The sequence below is a fragment of the Tupaia chinensis genome, unplaced genomic scaffold (assembly GCF_000334495.1).
Source record: "Tupaia chinensis unplaced genomic scaffold, TupChi_1.0 Scaffold000612_1, whole genome shotgun sequence".
NCBI lineage: Eukaryota > Metazoa > Chordata > Mammalia > Scandentia > Tupaiidae > Tupaia > Tupaia belangeri.
The window spans coordinates 3,562,815-3,585,207 of NW_006160131.1; the positions used below are offsets into that span (position 1 = coordinate 3,562,815).

At 46.4% G+C, this 22,393-nt stretch overlaps 1 long non-coding RNA gene across 5 annotated transcripts in view; it reads left to right on the forward strand.

The window, feature by feature from the left end:
- The first annotated feature begins 689 nt into the window (after positions 1 to 689).
- LOC102493597 (uncharacterized) overlaps positions 690 to 22,393 on the forward strand; it is an 83,568-nt gene continuing 61,864 nt past the window's right edge. For 3 of the 5 annotated variants that reach the window (XR_001371163.2, XR_336056.3, XR_336057.3), the window contains exons 1-2: positions 691 to 838; positions 1,373 to 1,493. This is a non-coding gene — a long non-coding RNA (uncharacterized LOC102493597). Of the gene's footprint in view, positions 839 to 1,372; positions 1,494 to 22,393 lie in introns of all 5 variants that reach the window. The other 2 variants (XR_003551128.1, XR_003551127.1) reach the window with 2 other exon arrangements.

The window sequence follows — 22,393 nt, forward strand, 5'->3', positions numbered from 1 at the left end:
CCACTGTCGTTGCGGACTCCGCCAGTCTCTTCTTCTTCTTTCCTTCTTCCTCCTCTTCCTCCTCTGCTGTCGCTGCTGCTGCCGCCGCCGCCGCCGCCACCACCGCCTCCCGGTGCCCGGGTCCCGCAGCCGCGACTGAGTCCTTCTCCTCAGGACCGAGCCGAGTGAAATGACAACCAGCTGGAAAGACCGAGAGACACTTCCGGTTCGAAAAGGGAGGAGTGAGGGACCGCGGACACCCCACCCACCGGCCAGAGGGCCAATCGTGTCTTAGAACCTAAACTAGGCCACGCCCCTTTGCTCAGGGCCCCGCCCAGGAAGGTCGAAAAGTTTCCTCGAGAGACGCCCCTTCCGTCGGCGTCTCGCCTTGAGAGTCCGGGTGCCTGGAACTCGCTCCCACGGCCCAGAGTGAGCGCAGCAAGTAGCCATCTTTTGTGTGGGCAAAGGACTCCTTCGCTGTTTATCTTCTCTAACCCAGCTTCGCAGGAGGAACACAGAGGGACGCGCCGACGAGAATTGATTACCTGAACACTACGGCATGGAGCCAAGATGCTGGAGATCGAAGCGGAGACCCGCGAAACCGGGAGTGAACGAGAGGACTGCCCACAGTAAACGTGGTGTCCCAGGCGTCACGTGCTGTCTCGAGCCCCGCCCGAGAGGGATCTGGAAGGGGAGGCGGGTCTTCCCAGCAGCTGCGCGGTGCCTAGAAGTGCGTATGCCCTTGCCCAGAATGTAGACCTCACGAGGGACTCTCCGTCACCTTCCATTCTGCTCCACACCTCCCTGCGTGTCTCGGGCTCGCGTCTGATGCAATCTCGCAGGCACAGATACGTCTGCTGTAAGCGACAGTGGCTGAGCCCCCATCCCGTAGCGTTCTAATCCACCTCATGCAGTAGCAGGTGGCCATTTCCTAGACGAAAATCTCCCATGGGCCCCATCTGGTCAGCCTTCTAGGCTACCTAGTACCTGAAGGCCAAGGGCCAGTACATCTTAGCGCCTCATCTCCCTCCAGACTCTCTGGATACCTTTGTATCTGCCCTTTCCTCTCTTTACTTGGTTAACTCCTATTTAGTTTTAAGAATTGTTCAAACATGGGGCCGGCAAGTGACATGGCTTTGAAGGCACCAGACTCCCACAAGGTTGACTGGGGTTCTAATTCCAGACCTGGCAACTTGTTTCCTTGCTTTCCCTTTCTCTCTCTGTCTCCCTTTGGTCAAATTAAAACATAAAAATAATAATAAATGGAATTAAATAAATACGTAATTCTTTTTAAAAAATTGTTGAAACATGACACACCGTGTTCTGAATTCTGTCTTAAATACGTCCATGACTTGTACACCTTGTGATTGTTTTTCACACCGTTTTGTAACAGGTGCTTGTCTCCCAGACCTGCGCTCACTGCAAACGCTTTAATAAGCGTACTTCACACACAAGAGGCATCAGCGAAGGCACACTGAAGACGTGAATGAACCAAAGCAACAGTGACATCTTTAGTGAGTGACAGCACCCCCTTCCATGTCTGAATTATGTGTTCCTTGGGCCATTTGGTTTGGAGTTCATATCTCAAATGTTCATCATTTTGGTTATTTATTTACTACTCAAGAGCTCCACATATTGTCCATTTTTGTACATTCCTGACCGTCATCAGGGTGGAGGGTAAAGTCTTGCTCCTAAGACAGCTCCCAGCACAGCCCGAAAAGATGTTGAATACTTGGGTAAGCTGGGTGACAGAGACATAGTGTCGAGCTCTGTAATTTTGGATCCATCTGAGAGATTGGAGGGTTCCTTCCAGTTTGACTTGCACACTCTCTCCGAGTGGCTACAGCATGTCAGGAAGGCTGTGGGAAGGTCACAGTATGAGACCCTGTTAAGGATGCCTCTCTCTTTAGCTCAGAAAAGAAAAAAAAAGAAGAGAGAGAGAGAGAGAAATAATTAAATCAGGGTAGAACCAGAAAGAATTTTGGCAAAACTTGGAGGAAAAGATAGTGAAATTAACAAATAATTTTATGAACAAAGGTGACTACCATTTCATTTGACTAGCCTTCCCCCAATGGCTCCAACTTCTGTCACAGTGCCTCAGTCTCTTAAACCACAAATACTTCTAAGTAGACCATCTTTTGGGGCCCTTAACCAGTGTTTGTTTATTTTTGTTTGTTTGTTTTAGTTGCCAGAATGTGCGTGCACTCTCCAGAGGGAGACAGGGAGGGGTGAGGGGAGCATCTCCCAATGAGGCATGGTTACCCCACAATCCCTTCTCCTCCGTTTTTCCATCTTGTCAAGATTTGGGGAACGCTCACACACATATGCCAAACGTACATGCCCACATGTACATTTCTGCCCCTGTGATAACCGTCAGGGTGGTACGTTCAAGCTAGGGCTAGGATTTGAATCATGGTTGATCATGGGAGATCTGATTCCTTTAACCACATGGGAAATGCTGGGTTCCTGGGGTCATAGGAGGTATTTAAAAACCATCAGTGCCTTACTACCATATTAAGTGCAGAGAGCTACTTCACAAGTGTCCTTTGCCTAGAAGCAGGTACACAAGCAGGAGGGAATGCAGAAAGCTATCTCTCTAGGAGGCATGTCTTCTGTGGCTCTGGAGCCACAATCAGGTGCTGCCAGGTCAGTCTGATCTTTTAAAGCCAAATCTAGTGTGAATAGTAGATTTGGGCTGATCGCTAGAGACACCAGCCAGCTTCTGGCTAGGTACTGGCAGCAGCAGAGAAGGCAGGGGTAAGTCAATTCTCTTGGGTCAGTTGCCTCCTCAGAAACCCAGGATAGCTAGCTCAGGACTGCTTTCCTGGAAAACATTGAGGCCTCAGAAACTGTCCCATGGTAACCATGACAACATTTCAGCAGCTCCATTTAGGATCTCCAAAGGGATCTACAGTTGCAGATGAGTGCTGGCTTGAACACTGCTGGCAAAGGAGAACCCTCTTCATGAAATATGCTCAACAGGAAGCTACTGGGCTGACAGGAAAGCAAGCTCTGCCCAAACATTAAGGTGCCACCAGATGAAACAGAGCTCCCTGCCTGTCCAGGGTAGGGGAGGCTGACACACTTGCAGAAAAGCTGTGTCTGTGGAATGTCTGCACCCTCCTGCTACTGCCCAGCCCCTCTCTGGGGTTTGAGGTCAACCACACCCCAAACCTGGAGCCTCCCAGGAAGCAGGGCCTTAATATCTCCTCCACCAGCCTCTTTTAAAGCTCAGCATGTGATATAAATCTCACCCTGTAATCACATGGGGTGAACTCTGCCCCACTCCAGCTTTAATGTCACTCGCCACTGCCCTCGAAGCATACATTGTCAGCCTTTTTCCAACAGCCCACACCCGAGCTCCTTAGTGGCCTGTCTAACGACGTTAACAATCAGAGCTGCCACCCCAGGCTGCCCAGGCTGTGCACTGTGCAACTCCATAAGGCACCACAGCAGTGAGCACTGCCACTAGAGTGGTACCGTGCATCGGCCTCAGCTCCTGCCCATGCGATACCCGGGATCATCACACAAATACGGTAACTATACCCAAAAAGGCCACCAGATACTACTGTAAATTACATGAGCTCATGCTCATTGCATGTAGAAATACTTAAAGCCATCAATCCTTTTAGTGTTAGTGGCCCAGGGGGTTTCTATAATTGAATTGAAGGACACCGTGTCCTTGGTGTTGCTTTTAGTTAGTGAGCTGCAGTAAGAAGACAAGTCTGGGCAGGTATATGGTCCAATCCCCCAAGAGATTAATGTCCAGCAGGCAATATTAATAAGCATTCTAATGTAATGTATAATGTATTTGTTTAATGAACATAAAAAAAAAAAATCAAAGGCAGGTCCTGAGAAGGTAGGGGAAGAGAGAGACTGAGATTTTAGAGTATTCTCTTTTCCTAGTGTACCTAGAAGCTTGCTACCATAAGGCAAACTGGACAGATACGAAATCAAGTTCTGAAAGCAGGTTTTATTAAACCCCACCTCTGATTCTCACCTGGTTTCAGTATTGGAAAGTGTGCATGTTTACTTAGAAAGCACCATTGTTTTTTGACATCTAATTGCTGGGCTGTGTTTTCTCCTTTTGTTTGTTGTTTTGCAACCTGTGCAAGCCCTCCGTATTTTAAACACTATTTTCTTCCTGCCTTCCCATTTGAGGTATTATCATTAACACAGAGACCATAGTTAATAAGCCATTCTGGTGGGGAGTGGTGAAGCCAGTTCCTCCAATGCATTGTTATTGAATAAATGGTTTGGAAAGGGTCAGGACACAGACATGCTTCATTTGAGATCCTGGCAAAGATTTAGGTGAGCTGGAACAGAGAGTTGACCTTCCAAACTGTGACGTGTATCACATGGGCTGACTTGGACTCTTCTGTGACTCCAGCCACCATTGTGGGCTGGCCTCTGACCTTGCTTACCCCTTCGTGTTCTGATTCCACACATTTCACTTCCTGTATCAAAACCAGGGCCACGCAGCCAACAGCTGCCATCTCACTCCCTGTGGCTAGGCTGGAGGGCTTTTATCTGCGCTGCTGGGAAAGGAACAGCTTTCAGAGCTTGCAGAGAAGGCTATGGAGTCCAGAGGTCAGAGATCTGGGAGTCGGAGACCAAAATTCTAGCTCCAGTATAGCCATAAACTCATAGGCACTGGTCCAGTTTGTCTGATGATTTCCTTATGGTCAGAATAAAAAGAGTTTTGATTCTAAACCCTTAAGCAAAAAAAGTACAAAGAAAGTCATCTGTATGTGCTTTAAAAACATGAAAATGTGCCTAGCCACAGTGATGCCAGTGTTAGGGTACAACTGTGTGACATGAGAGCCATAGGGGAAGGCAACAAGTTCAGATCCTGAGTCGACCTGAACATATTAGACACACCCAGGCCTGTGGTTGATTCTGGCTGGCTGGAAAGCTGGGGTTGGGGGCGGGTCTCGGCATGGCGAGACCTGGTCAAGGGTTCCTGTTCCTATCCCTCATGAAAGAAGTAAACTTTAAAAAAAATACTAAAAATGATCCAAATGTTCATCCAAATGAACATTCTTTCTTTCCCTGTTCTGAGTATGTATATTACTAAAGAAAAAATGGTAAGAGTTGATTCCTAAGCATCCAGTCTCCAACTCTGAGTGTGTAGGAGAACCACCCAACCAGAGAACCAGAGGTTCTCAAAAGCAAAGTGTGTCAGCCTTCCGTTGACCGTCACAAGATAGTCTGATTTAATTTTCTCATAGTGTTTTCTCATGAAATTATAGAGGCTTTCCTATCATAATGTAAGAGCACAGAAAAACCAGAATAAAAATTGCTAAAAAAAAAAAAAAAAAAAAGAAAGAAAGAAAAAGAAGAAACTTTTCTCACAGAAAAAGCTTAAGAGAGGGCCAAGGCATTGATACAGTGATGAAACTTGACACTCTGAGGCTGTCCCACATGGGAAGGTTCTGGCTTTGCATCCGGAGGCCTCCCTGAGTACCCTGAACATGCACGTGCCCATGCTCCAGAGCTGGCTGAGGCTCAGAGTGGGTCGTGGTGTCATGACCCTGTGGGGGGTACTGCCCCTCTCTCTCTGAAGAAATAAACTTAAAAAAACGTTTGGGAGTTAATATAAAACTGGAAGAGTGGATTTCAAGGAATCATCAGAAACCCAGGTTCCTTCTGGCTCACTGCTCTGCCTTTCTCAAAATGTGACTTCCCCTTTTGGATCCCAGATGGCTAATGAAGTTCCAGCCATCATGCCTGCATTCCAGAAGAAGGATGGAGGTAAAGGTGAAGGGCAGACCCTTCTCTTTGAGGAAACTTTTCAGAAGTTTCACACATCAATTCCATTTTCCTCCCATTGGCCACAACTGAGCCAAAGGCCTTAACTAGTGGCAAAAGAGGTTGGGAGATATGGTCTTCATTGTTTTAGGTACTTTAGTTAAAAATCAGGGTTCTGTTACTAATGAAGGCGTAAACAACTATGCAAGTCAGTGCTCTCATTTTGCAGTTGAGGAAACTGAGGCTGAAAGAAAGGCCTTGCCTAACAATTCCCAGTCGTTTTGCCAAGTATCTGACTCAGAACTTTTTTCCCTGCCAAGTGGTCCTCAAATTTTAGCACGCATCAGAATCACCTGGAGAACCAGTTACACCAGACTAGAATTTCTGATTTGATGAATATGGGGTGGAGTCCAGAACATGCATTTCTAGTAAGTCCCCAGGTGATGCACATGCTGCTGATTTGATGAACAAACTCTGAGAACCAGTGGTCCTCAGAACATCCTCATCTGGGTTCCACAAGATTCTCAGTTCTGCAGTAAGGCCTCCATTCCATAATACCAGCTGCGCCCAATAAACCTTCCTCCCAGCCTTGGTCCTCCTCCCATTTTCTCTAACCCATTTAATGGTGCCATGATTCATTCTTTCGACTGCCTTAGCCAAATTTAGGAGTCATCCCAAACTTCTCTCTCCCTTCTCTCATCCTTTTATAAAGCTGCTCTCCAAGTTTTCTTTATTTTCTTTCCTGCTTAGCATCATCGGGTTTTTATTGTTTTTGTTTGTTTGTTTTTATTTCCTCTCTATTCCCAGCTTTGGTTCAAGTTTAATCATTTTTTCATCTGATTTTTTTTTTTTAATTTTTAAACAGTTTTTTGCAGAAGCTGTCTTCAGGCATAATTCCTGGCTTGGTCCACCAAATCTTTCTGAATGAGGGGTCTGATTATGTTACTCTCTCACGTAAACAATTTCTGCGGCTCCCTCGAGTACTCAACTTTATTTATCAAACTTTAGTGATTTCTATTCCAACATTACAATGTTTGTGTATTCATATAGCTTCTGAACTATCATGTAGTTCATATTTTTCTATACATTGACTTAATTTTAAAAATTAAATAAGGGTTCTTACTGATTGACCATGCAAAATGGAATGACTTGCTGTAACCCAAAGGTAATAACTAAAATGAAAAGAATGAAAACAAACTAATGATACTGGATTTCTCCTAGATCCTGTATGTGTATGAAAGGGCCTGAGTCTGAGACCTTCTTTCTCCTTGTTAAAAAGGGAGATTATTGAAGTTGGACAGGGTATTAAAGATTCCCCAGCTTCATTTTAAAAGATCTTCTTTATGTAGTTAGAAGGACTGAGAGAAATGGGAAAAGAACTACATTTCTCAGTGATTTAAGATTGAATACTGCCGTGTCTCTGTGCCAGCTGCAATCTTCGCCTGTACCCTACTTAAAGGACCCATGGTTTGGAAAGTACTGCCAGACCCCTTTACCTGGCATCAGGGCTCTCGATCACCTGGCACCTGCTGGCATTTCACCACCATCTCTTGCAACTCTCCAAGACATTAGTCCAAGTGCCTGGAAAATTTTTTTATCTGATTTTTTTTTTTTTAATTTTTAAACAGTTTTTTGCAGAAGCTGTCTTCAGGCATAATTCCTGGCTTGGTCCACCAAATCTTTCTGAATGAGGGGTCTGATTATGTTACTCTCTCACGTAAACAATTTCTGCGGCTCCCTCGAGTACTCAACTTTATTTATCAAACTTTAGTGATTTCTATTCCAACATTACAATGTTTGTGTATTCATATAGCTTCTGAACTATCATGTAGTTCATATTTTTCTATACATTGACTTAATTTTAAAAATTAAATAAGGGTTCTTACTGATTGACCATGCAAAATGGAATGACTTGCTGTAACCCAAAGGTAATAACTAAAATGAAAAGAATGAAAACAAACTAATGATACTGGATTTCTCCTAGATCCTGTATGTGTATGAAAGGGCCTGAGTCTGAGACCTTCTTTCTCCTTGTTAAAAAGGGAGATTATTGAAGTTGGACAGGGTATTAAAGATTCCCCAGCTTCATTTTAAAAGATCTTCTTTATGTAGTTAGAAGGACTGAGAGAAATGGGAAAAGAACTACATTTCTCAGTGATTTAAGATTGAATACTGCCGTGTCTCTGTGCCAGCTGCAATCTTCGCCTGTACCCTACTTAAAGGACCCATGGTTTGGAAAGTACTGCCAGACCCCTTTACCTGGCATCAGGGCTCTCGATCACCTGGCACCTGCTGGCATTTCACCACCATCTCTTGCAACTCTCCAAGACATTAGTCCAAGTGCCTGGAAAAGGTTGAGTTTCCACAGACGTAGTCAGTCATGAATACTGTTTGCTGCAAGTACTAGAATGCAACAGTGCCTTAAAGAGGTGAAACAGTGCCTGGGAGAGTGTTTTTCTCACATATCAAGAAGTCTAGATGTGGTTACTGGTACTGGCAGGCCCGTGGTGTCAAGCTTTGGGTTAGAATCTGTGGTTCTTGGGCTTTCCATCAGGGTCTAAAGATATCTGCCAGGTTCCAGTCATCATGCACAGTGGCATTTGGAAGCAAGATACAGCTGCAAAGAACCCTGAGTTTCTCCTCAGGAGTTTTCCCCCTTCAGGGAGGAAAGGTCTTTCTCAAAGGCCTGCCAGCATACTTCCTGTTACATCTTTTGGATCGGAACTGGTTCACATGGTCTAGGCCAGACTTGAGCCCACCTTCCCTGAGACCAAAGAACCTGAACCTGAAACAGGAACAAAACCTGGATTCTGCCAGCAAAGGAGATGTAAAAGTCTTCAGAGGAGTCAACAAGCATCTCCCATGCTAACCACACAATGTCTGAAAGGTTTCTATGTGTGTCTATTTGCTAAGAATGTCTACTTTGTTTTTCTGGGGAACTTCTACTCAAGAGTCCTTTCAGTGACCTTTCCTCATCCCCGAGCAGTGTCTTCTTGGATGGCGCAGACACTGGCCACATCGTCAGCTCCTTGGTAATTGACTGGATCCCACCCACTAGAGCTGCTGTAGCAGATCAGAGACATTTTTCTTTTTTGTGTCCCCTGGGCCTAACATCATGCTTAGCAATAGCAGGCCTTCCATAAATGTTCTTTCCATTAAACTCATCAATCCATTGTTTCCTTTCTTCTATATAAGTCACAAGTAAGTTCAGAGTAATAAATATTAAGTAAAATTTAGCCACAAGCAGACTTGGAAACACTTTTCAAACAGTGCTCTCCATTTTATCCTTATTTTGTGTTGTTGGAGTGGGGGTTGGGAATACAGCAATTTTCTAATAGCAGACAGGACATTAGTACTGGCTGAAACCCACCCCAGTGCTGATCTTATGGCAAATCAGTCACTGTAAATCCTGGAGAGTGATTTTATAAACTTAGTAAACCATTGCAATCTGTGTAAAACACATTGTACAGGGTGAGAGCTTCATTTGGCTGAGTCATCCTAGATAGCGTTCCATGTTGCATTAAGCTAGCCTTTATTGATATACCCTAAGTGTTAAACAGCCTCTTAATGAAGTGGATTGCCTCGAAGCCATTGGATCGTACACATGCATGCACTCACGCACACACACACAGAGTTATCACCATCCAAAAACAACTACAGAGGCAGTAATTATATATATTAATGAGTAATATCAATACAATTGGATGAGCCAGTTTCTAATGCAGCTGAACTGATTCTCAGTAATGGGCTTCTTGAAATGACCTAGCCCACAAATGTACCTTCAGGTTCAACAGCCCATGTAAAATATAATAAATGCATAAATAATTTAGCAAGGGAAATAGGTAACATTCTGGCCACACTTCTGTGCTGCCGTTATTTGAAAGGCTGGCAGCTTGGTAGTTAGAAGGAACTATGTCCAGGGGTGTTGTAACTCACCATTCGCTCAGAGTTGAAATGAGGCAGAGGAGAGCTTCAGGCCCCTAGCTCATTTTTTATTTAGAGGCAATATTTTTTTAATCCATTCGGCCATTTAAGTTCCAAAAATAGAAAGAGGAAAAAGAAATAAACACGCTTCAAATTTAGAAGTTTAGAGACTGCTTGGAGTCTTCATTAGGCAGAGTCTGAGATACATTTTTAAGCAACATTTTACAAACTTGTAAAATGGCGAGAGTTTAAAAATTAGCCTCTGTGTGAGTGTGTGTTTCTTTTTAATCCATACATGGTGATTTGTTAGTGCTTTTTAAAGTTCTAGTCCTTTTTACATACTCAGACACAGAATTCGTAGAGTATTGTACTATCTATCTTATTTATTATTCACTCAACATTATTTGTAAATGGACTCAAGGTTTTAAAACTTATATAAATAAGATGAAAGGAAAACTGTGTATCACAATGTAAATAGAAAAATCAATACGGCATGCCATAAGCAGATGCTGTCATTAATTTTTTCCTAATATATGATGAAATAAAAGCAGATCAAGGCCTACAGCTGTCTACTAATCAAAACAAGAGATGGTTCCTCTGTGCATTGTCCAGAAATGAATCAAGGACTATTAGGGACACATAGCTTACTAGTTAAAAAACGCAGAACTTTTAAATTGGGCAAGATTGGTTCAAGTCCCACCTCAGCCACTTGACAACTGAATGATTTGTGAGGAGACCTCTGAACCTCAGTTTCTGCATCTGGAAAGTAAGGATAAGAATTGAACAGTTCAGGAACCAGCAGTTAGCGTAATGATTATGTTGCTGGACTCCCATGTAGTCGACCACAGTTCGTGTCCCGGTGGCTTAAAATTCACGCCGGGCGCGTGTGCTTGCATGCCCAAGATCCTGAGAGGAGAATGGAGGAGAAGGGATTGCAGCGTGACCATCACCCCTGGGGGGTGATTTCTCGCTTCCTGTCTCTATGTCTCTGTCTGTCTGGTGAGCGCACGCACCCTATAGTGAAAACCTCTCCAAAAATAAAAAAATAAAAAAAGAATTGAACAGTTCATGGAGAGGGCTCTATACATAATATGTAGAAGTAATACATGTGAAGTCCTTGGCTCAGCACCAGCCTGTAACAAATGGCCACACAGTGTCAGCTCTGATCATTATTAACTTGGGCCTGGGCTGGACTCCCATGTAGTCGACCACAGTTCGTGTCCCGGTGGCTTAAAATTCACGCCGGGCGCGTGTGCTTGCATGCCCAAGATCCTGAGAGGAGAATGGAGGAGAAGGGATTGCAGCGTGACCATCACCCCTGGGGGGTGATTTCTCGCTTCCTGTCTCTATGTCTCTGTCTGTCTGGTGAGCGCACGCACCCTATAGTGAAAACCTCTCCAAAAATAAAAAAATAAAAAAAGAATTGAACAGTTCATGGAGAGGGCTCTATACATAATATGTAGAAGTAATACATGTGAAGTCCTTGGCTCAGCACCAGCCTGTAACAAATGGCCACACAGTGTCAGCTCTGATCATTATTAACTTGGGCCTGGGGAACTCTGGGTCATCACAGAACCAGATGCCAGTGAACTCAGCTCAAAACAAAATGTACAAAGTGTCTACCTCAATGACGGGCTCCATGGTAGGCCATGGAGACACAGAGATAATTATTGAAATGACAGTCATGGAAAGAGACGATGATGGCAGTATATATGCAAGTCACATGTAAGAGCCTTGTGCCTTGGCCAAGTGGCAGGTCAGAGAAGACAGACATGGTCAAAGCCAGCATCAGGGAGGAAGACGGGTGGCTCCATTCAGCAGGCCTTCGCTGGGGGCTTTGGGGACACCCAGCAGCACCGGACAGTCCCAAGTCCACTGGATTTCTGCTGGGGCTCAGCAGGTACATAAATTCAAACGCTCATACAGCCATGGAGACATACCCCCGTTTACTTACAAGCTCAAGTGACATTAATAAATTAGAGAATATTTTCAAAACTAAACACTGGTCAAGCAACTACAAAATGGAATTTTAAAATGTCTTTCCTTTCATAGAGATAACACACAGGTGCTTAGACATTTTTGTTTGGCCTGGAGTAATTGATATTAGTAGTATCTTGCCAACATTGTAAAAATTATGCAGTTTTATAAGAAAACCCAGATTTGTGTAATCTCTAAAAACAATGGGAGATATGACCACCTGAATCCATGTCCTCACATAAGGTAATTTGGGGCTGGAGTTGAGTGACTGCAGCTGTCCGAAGATGGGATATTTGCTCTTCAGTCTGCCAGGGTTTCTACCCAGCCAACCAATAATACTGCTCAGAAACCAGGCAGGTGGAGTCCCGGCCCTTGGCCCATGCTTTAAAGGGCCATCCTCTAGCCCTCCTCCGAGTAGGCCCTTCCCCCCAGTAGGAATATATGGGAGCAAGGATGCCAGCATTGCCTCTTCTAGACCATGTGGCTGGGACTGACAGACACTACAGTTCCCCGTGTAAATGATCAGATCCTGCTTTCAAGAGCCTGCAGAAACTGCAGTCTTGGTTAATTCTCCAAGGATAAATAGCACTGAGTACACACCCAGAAAACCACCAAGGAGAGCTGGTGTTTTTGGGGGGGCAAGGGAGTGAAAAGACTGAGGCTCAGACATGTAAGCCAGGGTGTCCTCCCACCTGAACAAAGCCCCTTGCTGTGTGCAGTGCAGCCAGGCATGGGGCGGAAGAGCAGATGGTGTATTGTGGGGGTGGGGGCCTGGGCTGGGAACCAGTTCTCCACGGCATCGTCTCCAGGCAAGGCAATCCGAGGAGCCTGTGGATACTAAATTTGACCTCGGTCTTTCAGGTCACTGTAAAGTATTTGTCAAGGCAGAGACTAGAAGTTATTTAGATTTGTTAATTTGATTACTAACTTGTGAATATTTAGGCAGATGGCAGGTGGGTTTCCGTTTATACTCACCCCGGGCTGCACATGTGAGCAGATATTAGGAGGGAGCCTGCTGATGGCTTTTGCTCACGCTCGTTGCTGCCTGCCCTGACGGTATGTTTTTGCTAGTCTAGAAGCATCTGGTGGGTGGAAAGTATGCCCGAACTTATATTTTATCCCCTGCCTTTAGTCCAGTTCCCAACACAGGGTACCCAGTTAACAGTGAATGAACCACCATCTAATCTGAAAATGGATATTTTTGGTCTCTCTTGGAATCTCTGGTTATCTCTTGGAATTATTTTTCTCCTGCCACACATGTATGTACATCTTGCAGAGTACTTGAAATTCTCTCTGTAGAGACTAGATTAATTACTGTAAAAAAAAGTTATTTCTTTTTCTGATTAAAAATGAATTTACCTATATGGAAAAATAATTTGAGAAGTTTAAAAAAGTAAAGAAAACCACATGTCACTCCAGCTGCACTAGAGCATCCATTATTAATATTTTGAAATACGCATTTCCAGTTCTTTTTTTCATACATTTCTTTTCATGGTCATGATCTTACCCAGAGATTGATGACACCCAAGTTGCCATGTTCCGACTATTTGAGTGATTTTCCTGCTGCTGTTTGCCATTCTCTAGGATACATTTTAAGATCAATTGCATAAAAAGCTTCTAGATTTCCTGAAGAAATACTGAAGTGAGGAGTGTTCTGAACACTTTCCTGAGAAATGAATGGGGTTCCAGCTCATACCTGGGAGGGCTGTGGTCTACTGTACGTGCCAACGGCTCATGGTTCTTACCAAGATCACGACTGCCGATGACTGCCAATTAGTAGCCACCTAATTTCTTTTTTTCTTAATTTTATTCATTTATTTTATTTTACTTTATTTTATTTTGAATTTGACCAGAGAGAGACAAAGAGAGAGAAAGAAAGTGAGAAAGCAAGCTGCCAGGTCCAGGACTCGAACCATGGTCAGCCATGTGGGGTTCCATCTGCATTAACCACCATGCCACCTGCTGGCCCCGCCACCTAATTTCTTTACAGCTTTTTTTGTTAAGCTCTCTGTGATGAAAGTTGCCTATGCTTTGTCCCTTCTCTTTAGAGTCTTCCAGACTGCCATACAGGCTCATCCTTGTCATCCAGTCAGTGGGCCACAGCGTCTGTCAGAAGATGGCCAAATGCCATGCACCATTGACAGCCCAAGACTATCCATTTCAATGAGGGAGAGATGACTAACTTCCCAGTTGCAGTAAGCATGTCAAGCCAATAAATATGGGTGCCATGGGGACACTGAAAGGCAGGCTGCTTTTACTAGGCCCTGGCTCCAGGGAGAGCTTCCAAGAAATAGAGACCTTTGAGTGTTATCTGGAAAGGTGAGCAGGAGCTTGGCAGGCACTGAGGGGAATCAGGTGTCGGGCTGAGTCACTCTGGGGTTGGGGCCAGTGGAGGGGAGAGCGCCTAACCCACATTTGCGGACTGGGCACTGGGGGTTGGCTGGGGCTGGTCCTGAGGAGAGAGGTGGGCAGGCTAACGGAGCAGTGCATACACAGGCCATTGGGTGAGACACCCTGTGTATCAGAGCACTTTACCACCATAGCCTCAACAATTAAGCGTACATCCAAGGCATTCTAGAATTTCTCTAATAAAATCTTCTCAACAATTGGGGAGTATCCTTTAAAATTAAAAGTTTTCTATCACATGACCTAGAAATTCTATTACTTGGTTTCAAGCTTGTGTAAAAGGGTATGCACCTCCTGGGTTATTTGTGAAAATGAATTGGGGATGACCTAGATATGTATGCGTAGAGGAATGGCTACATAGACCAGTCTGTGTCCTTCCCACAGAAGTGAATGGGAAGTGAGAAAGACTGATATAGTTCCCATGTACACAGGAAGAGCCCCAGGACAGACAGCTGAAAAAAATAAACAAGTCACATCATACATACAAAATACGTTACATTTATGTACAGAATCCACAAACACAAAAATGTGTTTCCAGGCTAATGGGTAGTAGGTGTTAGGGTGTCTGGATCCCACATGACTGACTGAACATTTCAAGTCCCAGATCAGGCAGCTTGAAAAACACACCAGCTACACGTGCATGCGTGCTCAAAATCCCGAGAGGAGAACGGGGGAGAAGGGATTGCCATGACCACACCCCTAGAGGGTGCGTTGTCGCATTCCTTCCTTTCCCTCTGTCTCTTTCTGGTGAGCACAAGAACCACCTAGTCAATTTTTTAATAGTTTCCTATGGTTAAAGAGGTGTGCAAGTGTTTATTTCATAGACATACGACTTTATGTGAGAACACAGACAACTAGTAATTGCTTTGCTTTGAGGACTTCTGTTAGACCGAAAACTGTGGCTCTCTCTGAAGGGTTCAGAGTTTGGGGGAAGTGGTTAAAAGAGTCTTAGGTCTTAATTTTAACATTGTTTTTAACAAGGAGAATGTATTCTATAGGTTTCTTGTGCAATTAAGGATTAATTAAAACAATGAAAATGCTCCAACTCTCAGGGTCAGTCAGTACCACCTATTTTGAAATAAACTGAGCATCATGAAACAAGACACTCTAAAATACTCCTGACCTGGGGCCCAATAATTTTCCTTTTAGGAAATCCATCCAAAGGAAACAACCCCATATAGTCACAAAGAGTCTCATAAGAAAATGTTCGATGCAGTATTATTTATAAGGGTGAAGAAAAAAAGAACAATTTGGGGACCAGCAGTTGATGTAATGGCTATGTCGCTGGACTCTCATGTAGTCGACCACAGTCTGAATCCTGGATCCTGTGGCTTAAACTCATGCTGGGTGCGTGTGTGTACATGCCCAAGATCCCGAGAGGAGAATGGAAGAGAAGGAATTGTGATGTGGCCATCCCACCTGGGGGGTGATTTCTCACTTTCTGTCTCTCTTTGTGGCGCACATGCCCTAAAACAAAAACCTCCTCATAAACCCCAAAAAAGAACTATAATAAAATAATGAAAGAAAGCTTAAATGATAAGTACAGATGAGTGTTGGGTAGCCTTTAAAGGCTTGTTATGGAAAAATCTGTACTAATTCGTAAAGAGGTTAACAAAAAAATATTAAGTCGGAACATTAAAATGTGATGTAAGTACGAATACACATATACAAGGCCGTTGAGGCTAGGGGAGGGAGCCCAGGAGAGCCATTTGGCCCGGCAATTGTATGAAGAAGCACAAGGATGCTCTACACACAGTTACACACAGTCCCAGATATACTTGTGCCATTTATCATGTGACTCTCAATAGCTGTATGTACACACCTAAAATACAGCACGTTTCTTTACATCCTGCTTTAGAATTGCTTCATGCTGGAGCTTCACAGACAGAGAAAGCCCAGGCGGAACTCACTCCCAGAGCCCCCTCCTCCCACAGGCACCAGGGCAGGGACAGAAATGCCCCAATGTCAGCGAGCGTGCTGGTGGTCTCTTGGCAGTGGGAATATAGATTTACTTTCAATGGATGGTTTTCAGCTTTTTCTGAATTTTCTGCAGTGAGCATGTGTACTTCTTTCATAGTTTAAAAATAGCTGCTGCAGTGAAAACGTAAAAACAGAAGAGGAAATGCCCTCTTCTAAAGCACAAAAGCGGTGCCTGGCTCTAGAATGTGCCACATCGGGATGTGTCCGGGCGGAGACCTCGGCAGGCTGGCACCAGGGCCAGCCAGAAAGAATGCAGCTGGACCCTGCTCCAGTGTGTCACAGTAGGGCCAGCGGGGACTCCTGCCCCTCGCCCTCCCCGTGCTGCTCTTCGGAGTGAGGCCAGGCGGGCAAGATGATTCTGGTTCAAAGCTGGACCTGGTGTGTGGAGACGTTAGATAATGCAGGCTCCTGACGGATGGGGTGGACCTGGGCCCCGGCCGGGTGGCTCTCGGTCAGTGTGGGAGGGCAGCTCAGAGGCAAGGGAAGCCACATATTTGCAGGAGCAAATGGGATGTACCCAGGTTGGACTGGTAAATAAATCCCTTTATCGGGGGACTTCAGAACAGAGGGCTGATTTGCACATGGGATGGCGGGCACACGAGGGTGAGAGAAGGCGCGGATCCCGAGGTTACAGTGGAGTTTCTTAGTGGAGCTGGGCCTTACACGTGACAGGTTCCAGGAGTGCGCGTGTGTGTGGGTTTATAACACGCGAAAGCGAATATCCTCTCTCACTGGTGCCACCACCCTCCACACTCTCCACCCCCACTCTGCAGCATTTGCAGATTTCTTTCCCCACTAACAAAGCGGGTGTAACTGGTTCTATCAGCAGAATAAACACAGGCCTTGGCTTTTTCCCTCCTTGTGAGGAGCTGGCTGGAAAGCACATGCGCCGTTAGGTCAGGGAGCGAGCCGAGTGTCTGCGCCGCACAGCTGAGGCTGGGAGCCAGGACCCTCATTAGAGGAGACTGCTCCTATTTCCAGCCTCTGCCTCTATTCAGTGGAAGCTGGTCATTACACACATGGTGCGTTTTTGCATATTAACCAAATTAAAATAATAATATGTTCTCTCTTTTCATGTGCTATCCTGATAAATCCCAATTTATGAATGAAACATGCTGATTAGTTAGTGAAAAAATAATTAGTCCCAGAATGTGCTTCTAAGTTGGAGACTTAATGAATGCACACAAATACGTTTTTCCAAGTCCTCAGCAGATTAGTCTTTTAAAGGAAAATAGTCATACGATGTGTTTATGAGAGACAAGTGATGCAGTCGTCGGGTTTTATTTTTCTCTCTTTCTGGCTGTGTGGGATGATGTTTGGACATTATCTAGTGCCTTGTCAGGCTGGATTGCTGCAGGAATATGGGTGTACGCTGTGGTTGACATCCCACTGAGTTTTGATGTTCAGATTGTTCCGAGAAAGGTCTCAACTCAGAAGCTCCTGCTCTGGAGAGACCCTTAAGCTCTGCCGTGGAGCCTTCATTTCTGGAGCCAAAGGTTAATTACAGAAAGACGGTGGGAACTGGTGAGTGGCCTCCACAAGACCAGTGTCTATCAGGTTTTTGTCGTGTTCCCCAGCTAGGAAAACTATTGGGTTTCAGATGACATCTGGATGCTTGGGCTGGTGGGACTCAGAGGACCCAGGCACTCTCCCTGGACCAAAGGGCACGAGAGGGCTGCCGCGCGGTGGTTTAGCCCGTAGACAGCTGGCCGCCCCACTGGATGTGTATCCTCAGCACAGTAAGCTGCCTACTGCGGCACTGCGTCCTGTATGGAGGCATGGATGGTAAAAGTCACCAGGCACGTGTAGACTGCAGTAACTGCTAGCTGTTTTCATTGCTCTCCAGCCTCGTTCACTGTGGCTCCGTCACACCTCCTCTGTTTCATTCATTCACTCATCATTCTTTCATTAATCCCGCAGACGTATCCAGGGCCTCTGGGCCTATGCAGCATGAAAGACCTGGAGGGTTCCCTAATGGACTCTCTCTGCTCCCTCACTGCCCTTCCTGTCCCTCAGTCTGGAACGGCCCCCTCTCCAAGTCTGCCTAACAGACATGCCCTTCACGACTCCACTCACGCGTCACCTCCTCCACGAAGCTCTCTCTTCTACCACGAGCTGATATTCACTCGGTTCCATAGAAAGGCTAGAATCTGTTCTGAAAGGTCAGGCAGTCACTTGGCATGGTTGGAAAATCACCTCTGAGCCTACCTCCCCCTCCCCACTTCTGGCACGGCACCTACTTCCGCCTTTGCTCAGGAGGGCAGTGTGAGGATCACGCATCTTGTAGCTAGCCCAGGACTGGCCACTAGAAGATACCAGTAATGGAAAGGAGAGGCGATGGAAGGCGAGAAAGTGCAGGGGGAGCTGGTGTATTTTCAGCCCACGTGCTGATCACCAGAGGAAGTGGCCACGGGCTATAAAGCTGTCTTTATAGACACATCCCCCAGCCATCTGCCCCCAAAACTTTGGCACAAGAAATCCCTGCCTTTCCTATAAAAATTTCAGCTCATGTGAAAATCATACGTAAGTGCTGAGTATTATCTTGGTTTTGCATTTAGGAAAAAAAAAAAAAAAGAACCCCTAGCTCTTGCCGGTGTCCGCTCCATTGTCCGGCCCTTTGAGGCTCTGGGCTGTGAGTGTCTGTGCCAGTGTATGTGGCTGAGAATGGACGCTTTATGTGCAAAGGAAGCAGGCTTCTCTCTGGCTAGTTCTCTGAAGCCAGCTGCCAGTCACAGGGCTGACTGCCTCGTCGGCTTCAAGGAAGCCTCTCGGCTGTGCTTAGCCCTGTACTGAAGACGCTGCTGCCTTTCCAGGCAGGCCTCTGGGACACCCCCTGGATTAGGAGTGCCCTAGAGCCATGGAAGGCCCCGGGCCCAAATGCCGGGCCACACAGCACAAGGGCATAGGGCCCTTACGTCCTCGCCCTCAGGAGGCTGTGTGCTTGAGGTGGAAAGGAGTTGGGCAGACCTGGGTACAAATCTGGCTTTGAGTTCCCAGCTGTATGTCTGAGACCCTTCTTAACCTGTGTCTCAGTTTCCTCATCTGAAAAATGGGGAGAGCAGAATTCGCACCTCAGTAGAGTCGCTGTGAGGAATAGGCGAGCTAACTCAGGCCATGGCGTTTGTGAACTGACACTATCTAGACGGTAATGAGATGGGAGGTTGACACTGGAGTGTTAGCCCAGGCACCAAGGCATGACAGCCGCTGCGTCCCACACGGCAGGGGACAGCAGCCACAGGGGGATCTGGCTTTGAGTTCCCAGCTGTATGTCTGAGACCCTTCTTAACCTGTGTCTCAGTTTCCTCATCTGAAAAATGGGGAGAGCAGAATTCGCACCTCAGTAGAGTCGCTGTGAGGAATAGGCGAGCTAACTCAGGCCATGGCGTTTGTGAACTGACACTATCTAGACGGTAATGAGATGGGAGGTTGACACCGGAGTGTTAGCCCAGGCACCAAAGGCATGACAGCCGCTGCGTCCCACACGGCAGGGAACAGCAGCCACAGGGCGGACTTAAAAACAAAGTGCAAACAACTTGGTCGCATACGTCTTAAAGCTCTTCTCTTTGGAGGGTAGAAAAGGGCTTAGCTGGGCCTGAAGGATGATTTCGGGAAGACTTCTTTAGGAAAGGAGTCTGTGCTTTCGCTCTTGGCCCTCAGACATAATGGCCCTCAGGGACCTTGTTCTGCATACCCTTCGTTGGGGCATGTGCTGGGCCTGGGTCTTGCCTCATATTTAAGGACACTGCAGTGACTGGTGGCAGCAGAGGGGAGGGAGTAGGGACTTGCCCTACAAGGCCAGGTGAGAGGTAGGTGAAGCAGGGGTGGGGTGGGAGGGTGTCACATTGGGAAAAGCAATGTAGGAATGTCATCCTGGGGTCACTGGGAAAGGGATCTTATCAAGAAGGAAATATCTGAAGGGAGAGGCCAGGAGGGGAAGGAGCAGCCCTAGCCAAATAAAAAGCCTGCCTATGTTAAGGAGGCTGTCATTACAGGTGGTCTAGCAGGCCGTCTCCAGAAAACCTCAGTGCACCGGTGTGCGTGGGAACTGTCCATACAAACCATGTCAGGCTCGGAGGTTAAGGAGGCTGTCAGTAATTACAGGTGGTCTAGCAGGCCGTCTCCAACCTCAGTGCACCGGTGTGCGTGGGAACTGTCCATACAAACCATGTCAGGCTCGGAGAGGGCAAAGCCAGCCTCTGACAGCTCCAGCTGAGAACCGTCTGCTTCCCTTACCTCCTGTCCCTCCTGTCTCTGTTCCCACAGGATCCTTGTTGGGCCCAGAGACTAGCTAAACAAGCTGGTGGGAGAACAGGAATGTCAGACCCACACATCCTGCTGGGAGCAGACCCTAGTGGGAAGAGGGGAGAGGATGGAAGAAAGAAATTGAGTCAGTGTCCCGGACCTCAGGACACCACGGGCTCGCTATTATCTAACAATGATTAGGAAACTCCCGAGTCTGCCCATTCTCATTCAGGAGCAAGGGGCTGATTCTACACCATGAATAGAGCCAAAGGGAAACTGGCCGTTACTTTTTATGAGTTTTGTTTGTTACATGTATTGGATACATTATCACCTTGCCCAGCACTAACTATGTGCTAAGCACTGTGCAAAACTAGAGTTTCAAAATAACCTTTGGAGGTAGGTGCTACTATAATCTCTGTTTCTGCAAAGGAAGGAATTGCGGTTCAACCTTACTCAGGGTGCAGGGTGGGTAGGCTGGAGCCAGGACCTGGAGCCAGGCAGACTCCAGAGCTGCAGTAAACCAGCTTGCCACACCGCTGTCTCAGGAGGCAGATGAGACAAGGTATTCAGCCAGAGCGAAAACTGTCCCTCACCTCCAAGAAAATGCTAAAAATACTTCAGGAGTTTACAGGGATTTTCGCTTTCACTTTCCTTCTTCAGGAGATTTCAGGAGACGTGCTGTTTCGGTTAGAATGACTTGGATTTTAAATATGGAGACCCACGTGAGATAGTTTAAGGAAATGAACAAGTGAACAAATAGCATAACGATACTGGGGTGTTCCGCAGCCTCCATCCCCCTCCTTACTCATCCGCCTCCTTTTTTGTCTGCACACTCTCCATCTGTTTTGCAGAACATGACCACCTCAGCTCCCAAGTTGAGGAACTTCAGTTCCAGGTCTAAGAAGACCATTGGCTGAATCTTAATACAAACTGTAGAGAACGACTTAGTTACATGTCCCCAGTGAGCTCCTTCTAGGTGCTGGGCTTTATTTTAGGCACTTGGGGTATGGCAGCACACAAAAGAGAAAATAATAATAATAGTAATAATTTTTAAAAAAGCAACCTGCCCTTATGGGGTATTCCTCCCAGTGAGATTCTGGTTGATCTATCTTGAGTCAGCTGACCTCTTTTTCCTGCCCAATGATGGGTGCCCCAGGGCGGGGTTAGAGAGTAAGGCTGGGTAGCTGGAGGCCAATTTTGGGGACTAAGCTAGGAGTGGACTCCTGCACTGCTGGTTCCCACAGCCACGCAGACCAGATGTCGACACACATACAGTCCAGCTAGATCGAGCACAGCTTCGCCCCCTCCGCCGGGGTAGCTCCACGCTGCCAAATGCTGTTAGTTTTCTCAGAAGGGCCCCTACCTCTGTAGCCTTGTCTCCAGTGTCTCTCAAAGTGCTTTTGACACACAATTGTTCTTCTTTCCACTCCTTTTGTGTTGGATGAAGACAGATCTTATTTTTCTTGCTGCTTTTTGTCCTTTTCTCCTTCCTGAGGGAACCCCTTTAAGGAGGAAATGGGGACATCTCCGGCCCTGGTGCAGGCAGCAAGCTGAAGCAGAACGAGGGGGTGACAGAGTGCTCAGAGTATGGACTGTGCTGGCACTGCTGTGCCCAGATGGTCCTCCGAGCAGTGACACTGCTTTGTACAGCTGTGCCTGGCTGAGGGCACCCAGCTACACAGCCTTGGCAGAGCGTCTTCATCCTTCCTTGTCTTGCAGGCTGGGACGGCGGTGACCTGGACAGTCGGGTCCTCTCTTGCTTCCTGTGACGGGCCCTGGTAATGCCAACTGCTGCCTTTCAATTGGCTAGATTCTGGGCCTCCCTACCTTCCATCCCTTTTTTCCTGTCTTTTTCTTTCTTTCTTTTTTCTTTTTTTTAATACCTGAACTACCGCGCATTCAGTAGTGGGACAGATTTCATCAGATGCTGCGTTTGCCAGCCTCAGCACTGAGCCACGGGCCTCGCTGCTGCGGCAGAGAATGACGGCCTCCTGTATATCAGAGTGGAGCTCACAATGCAGTCCTGCACAGATCCATTGGGGATCCCCAGTTTCGTCAGTTGAGAAGCATGGTGCTCTCTTTTTCTGGTGGTGAAGGGCATGGATGTGTTTGCTGAGACCAGTACTCATTCCTG